This window comes from Eleutherodactylus coqui, chromosome 3 (genome assembly GCF_035609145.1).
Source record: "Eleutherodactylus coqui strain aEleCoq1 chromosome 3, aEleCoq1.hap1, whole genome shotgun sequence".
Classification (NCBI taxonomy): Eukaryota; Metazoa; Chordata; class Amphibia; order Anura; family Eleutherodactylidae; genus Eleutherodactylus; species Eleutherodactylus coqui.
The window spans coordinates 147,688,783-147,694,817 of record NC_089839.1 but is presented as its reverse complement, the minus strand read 5'-3'; positions in this window follow the sequence as shown (position 1 = coordinate 147,694,817).

Below are 6,035 nucleotides of genomic sequence, written 5' to 3'. Positions count from 1 at the left end.
GCTCGGTTTGGGAAATTTTGTGCTGTTCTTACACTTTTCTTTCGTGCTATCCTCAAGATAAATCATCATTAGCAGATCAACAAGATTCCAACTCCTGGCACCACTGCCGATCAACTGATGTGAAGAGGCTGTGGTGGGCCGGAAGACTCAAAACACTGTTTATTATGCAGCTCTCTATCATTGCTGTGAATGGATCATCAATGTGCCATATATAGAAGATAACACATGGGCAGCACTACAATTTAAAGATCCCTTTATTGACACTCATGTGACATTTCAGTTCACACTGAGTTGTTCTCAGGAATGAGCTGAAACGTTGAATGGGTGTCAATAAAAATGATCTTTGAATTATAGTGCTGCCCATGTATTTTCTTCTATATATGATACAAGTTCCATGGGTCAAGTTTAATTTGGGTCTGCACCAATTTTTCTATTTTCCAGTGCTGCTTTACCCCTCATTGCACAATAGTTTGTACCACAAAACCCCTTTAAGGCCTAAAGTTGTAAACATTTAAGAACCCTGAGCTAGAGTACAAAATATACATCAAAGAATAAATACGTTTCCTTCCAGAAGTTTTACTTGAGTCCCGATTTTTGAAAGGGCCAGATGCTAACAAATCAGGAGAAAAATGTAAACCCTGTAATAAATTTCAAGGACCATGTTCTACTACTACCCATCACCTGCAAACCTCAAATCATAAAAAACAAGTTTATAGGTGAGGTAACGTTTTACACATGGTGAACTCAACAAGTTCAGTTGACGGCAATGTAGCTGTGATATTATTATGGTGTTCAATTCAGGAAAGGTAGCAAATAAGCGGCGAGTTTTAAAAAACAGGTCCAAGCAAATGCATTAAAGGAGTTGCTTAGCTGTACGCTGGGTCTTTGTGCTTGTGCACTGAGCTGATTTCTGCAGGAGGCAGACAGTTCCATTCACAATGCAATGGACAGGCTTGATATTGCAGGCCAAGTTCCCATTCACGTTAATGTTTGTAATACCAAGCCTGGCCACTCCAGTTTCACTTAAAGCATAAATGTCAACAGCCAACAAACAAAATCTGCGTGGTCTGATCTTGTAGCCATACTACCTTCCATTTACATACAGTAGGTAGGTAGGCAGGTAGAAGAGAGAACATACCCTTTAGGCCAGGGTTCTCCAACCTTTTGGTGTCTCTGGGCCACATTGGAAAAAAATTGTCTTGGGACACACATTAAATGGGTTATCTAGCTGTAAACTATTGATGGCCTGTCCTACGGATAATCATCAAAAGTGGATTGGCAGGGATCCGTTGACTGAAACTCCCAACTGATCAGCCGTTCATGAGGCCAGAGCACTCATGTGATGACCTGAATTCTTCAGGAAGTTGACAGCTTCGTTCTTCTGTAGTGATGAGGCTTGCTATTGCAGGCCAAGAAATAAATGTGAACTTTGCCTGCAGTACCAAGCCTGGCCACTACATGCAGAAATCAACTCAGTGCATGAACACAAAGACCCAGCTTCCAGCTGATTGGCAGGGAGTCTCATGTATTGGACGTTCACCAATCTACTATTCATAGCCCATCCTAAGGATAGGTCATTAATAAGTTACAACTGGACAGCCTTTAAAGGGGTTATTTCAACAAAATAATGTATCACAGGATAGGTGAAAAATGATTGATTCCAGAGGTTGGACTTCCAGATATCACAAGAACAGCACACCCTGAGTCTGGTGTGTGAATGTGAGTGGTCGTGTGTATCCACCACTTCATTCACTGTCCATGGAGACAGCGGAGCTCAACACATGCGCACCAGCTCTCCATTCATCCAGTTGATTTTGAGTCTACTATTCCTGGGGGTCCTGTGGATAGATATAAATGATTTTGGTAGGATAACCCTTTTCAGCTACAGGTGTGAAATAAAGGAATAATACGGTAGATCTTGAAGCTTCTGGGCTGAGCAGTGACTTTTACATGTAGTTGTATGCAATGACATCATTCTGTAAAAGGATCACTATACACCATAAAAATGAAGCACTCATTAGTATAGTGAGATAGAGCCTTATCACTGTACGATTATAATGCAATTATCCCTGCTGTTCTTTTATGTAGCAGAGAGGCCTATAGACTCTGAAAACAAAGTGACCCAATTAAAGTTGCAACCTATTACTAAATGCAGCCAACGAGACACTTGATTACATTGTACAAACCATTCACATATAACACTTGTATATACCATTATTTCCAATGAGAATGCCATCCATGGTGAAAATACTCGAAGTGCTGATTTCCACTCTAACGCCTAGTTTACAATCAGATTCGATGCTCAGGCTATGTCACAAGTAGTCATTTTCTCAACTCCATTCATGAACATGCTCCGTGACTACCAGGATAATCAGCGTTCGTTATTATTGCGCACAGTGCTAAACTGGAGCTAAGGTTGAATGTGTAGTCCGCATTAGGCCTTACTGTATCCTTTGGCATACTGTTATCACACAATGTACTGGTCTATAATTGTAGTTACAGCCCAGATAACATCCATGTAGCATTCACGATTATGCTGTACTATGTAGCATGGGCAGTAGCGTGCGGTGCCTTTAAAGGAGCCCTCCAGGAAAAACGGATTCACCACTTCGAAGTTGTGGCGTATGACTTCTGTCCTAAACTAGTGTATCGGTTTATCCTGGAGGGTTCCTGTAAATAATTTAATCATAATGCATTTTACTACGTTAATTGCTGATCATACGTAGAAAGGAACGGAGAATACGAAGATCTTTCTGAATTAGGCTGAGCAATAGCTGTGCGTTTCCACAGATCCTATGCCGATCAATGCAAGGGGTTAAATATACAGAGATGCCAATATTGTTTGCAAATAGATGTAGGATTATTACATTTATGGAGAAATTATAGGGAGCATTTATGCACAGTAGTAAGAGGAATTATAGGGGAGGATTATGTAGCATAATAAGAGGATTATAGAGAGATGTTTAAATTGAGTAATAAGTTATAAAGAGCAGAATATGAAACAATAGGATGAATTATATAACATCATGCATGGATTATAATTGGTAGAAACCAATTTTGTGTTTTCGTGCAATTTTGTTAATATATTTATATTTTGTATTTTCATTTCTACTAGAACCTCCCTCATTAAATACTGTGCCTCGAATATTTATTTTATCTATTGGGGCCTCAGGGAGCGTTTTCGAAAAAATTTTTAGACTTCAAAATGAAAATGAGCCAGAATATGTATTATTTTCTGAAATTGTTATGATTCATGTATTTATTTGCTTTATTATTTATTTATTTATTAACTATGCTTAAATACTGTGGTCCTAAAAGCCTGGCCTGGCAAGCGTCTGTTCATATGTATTGTTCTAAAATCTTTAAAGCTGTGGCTGCAAAACCTCAGTTGGACGAGTGTTGAAACAAAAAAGGCGACAGTCCCACCTGAAATACTTTTGGGGAAAAAAATATAGGGATTTTCCAACTACATTTAATTTCTAATTAAAGAAAAAGTCATTTTTTATTTTCTTTTTGTTCTTTTTTTAATAAAAAAAAAACAAGAAAAAACTCAGATATAAATAAATGTAAATATGTAACTGATGTCCTGAGGAGAAGATGGATATGGTGAATTATTTCATTACGGGATCTTGGGATATAACATGATTGTTATTTATTTATTTTTTGTCTCCGCTAAACACTGTGACATCCAAACAAGAGATGAGCTTAAAAGTTGCCTGTAATGTGTATATCTGTCATTGCATAGCAATGTCCTTGAGAGAGAACATGCAAGAGAGAGAGAGAGAGAGACTGCAAGAAAGTGAGAATGAGAGAGAAAGAGAGACAGGTGCTGAGGGAGTAGATGATACAGTGAAACCTCTTTGAGATGACCACCTAAAATACATTAAAATATGGTCTTCTAAGAGGGTGGTCTCAAAGAAGATAGTGGGACTGAAAACCTGGCCCAGATAAGGCCCCTTTCACATTTACGATTTCACTTCCATTATTCAGCTTCGTAATTGGAGCCGAACAACAAAAATACCAGGACCACTAGATCCGGCACATGCCAAACCTAAATGGCACTAGACAGACCCATAATAGGGTCTGCTTGGCTTCTTGCATGCTGGCCAAAATGTTTCCTGATTAAATAGCGTAGCATCCTGCACTACTTCATCCAGGATTACGTGCTAGATCTGTATCGGACGCTCAGAACAGATCCTCCGGCGCAGATGTAAATGTGGCCCAAAGAGGTGGTCTTCTCAAAGAGGTGATCTTTTGGAGAGGTTTCCCTGTACTTGAATTGTGTTTACCAATTGTAACCATGTGAACTGAGAACTGATTTGGACTCTTTTTGTATCTCTAAACATTATATGTTCTCATATGTTATTATGAATGAAGAAGCGCCTAGTAAATGAAGGTTAACAAAAGAGAAGAAGAAAAAAAGAAATATCCAAAAACTTAAAGGAACATTAGAGATTTAGGGAAAAAAGGCAAATTGATTGTATAATGAAAGGTTATACAATTTTTTAAATATATTTCCTGTATCAATGCCTCACAGTTTTCAAGATCTCTGCCTTCTGTCATTCAATAGTAATCTTAATTGTTTACTATCAATGCATAAAATCTTTCCAGGACTGATTATTATATGTCCATTTGTGTCTTTTAACCCCTTAAGACATGATCTTTTAGGTCTTAATAGGGTTGTGCCAAAATGCACCTCTCCCAGAATCAGAAGCCCACGGCAAACAGCTTATAGCCCTACATCCCACTCTCTGCAACCCCCCACCCACCATAATCAGCGGATTTTACCTGGTGAAGTGGTGGCCAGCCACTCATCTCTCCTGCAGTAGCAACCTAGTAAGGATACGGGTCTTTTCGGGTTTTACATGACGGCCACTCATATGAATAACTCTTCTGTAGTATCAGGACTGCAGAAGATTCACCAAAACAGGAGCCGCGCTTACTGAGCAGCTCTTCTTTCTTGGTCATAGAGGATCCAAATCAGGGGCTCTATGATGTAGATATGCAACTACAGAGCTTATGAACAGAGGTTGTGATCATGGCAAAGACCCCTGAGGGACACAGCTATTTTTAATTTTTACACCCTTGCGCTCTGAAAGCCAACACTTTATTCCTCCATTGACATAGCGATATGAGGATTTATTACACCACTCTTTTTTACCATAACATTTTTTTAATTCACTGTGGGGTATAAATGACATGTGAATCCTCTCTCACTTTTGTGTTATCACATTCCAAGACTCTCCTAAGATTTTCGTTTTCCCATCAATGGAGCTGTGTAGCAGCTTGTTTTTGCAGGACAAGCGGTAGTTCTCATTGGTAGGATTTTGGGATAGACACAACTTTTTCATCCCCTTTTTAGTCTGTTTCTATAGGAGGCAAAAAAACAAAAAGCATAAATTTTAGCATTGCTTTTAAGTTTTTTTTATTTTGATGTCCATTGTATGGAATGAATAAGGCCTCATGTCCACGGGTAAAATCAGGCCCGCTACGGATTCTCCATGGAGAATCCGTAGCGGGTCCCTCCTGCCCCTCAGACATGAGCGCTGAAAAGGAGAATTAATAAGAATTAACTTACCCGCAGCGGACCGGGCACCTCTTCTCTTCCTCACGGCCGGATCTTCTTTCTTCGGACGGCGGATGTACTCGGTACGTCAGCGGCGTGCCGTGCGCATGCGCCGGACACATCCGCTGGGCCGAAGCAAGAAGATCCGGCCGTGAGGAAGAGAAGAGGTGCCCGGTCCGCTGCAGGTAAGTTATTCTTATTTTAGGTCTCCCGCGGATCCGGACGGCTTCCATAGGCTTCAGTAGAAGCCTGCGGGAGCCATCCCCGCAGGAGACCCGCATGAAAATGGAGCATGTCATTTTTTTTTTCATGCTCCATTTTTTTTAATTCCCTTTTATTGACCATCCGCGGGTATTTATCTACCCGCAGGTGGTCAATGCATCCCTATGGGGTGCGGATCCGCGGGCGGGAGAAGAGTTAAAATCCGCTGCGGATTTTAATTCTTCTTTTGCCCGTGGACATGAGGCCT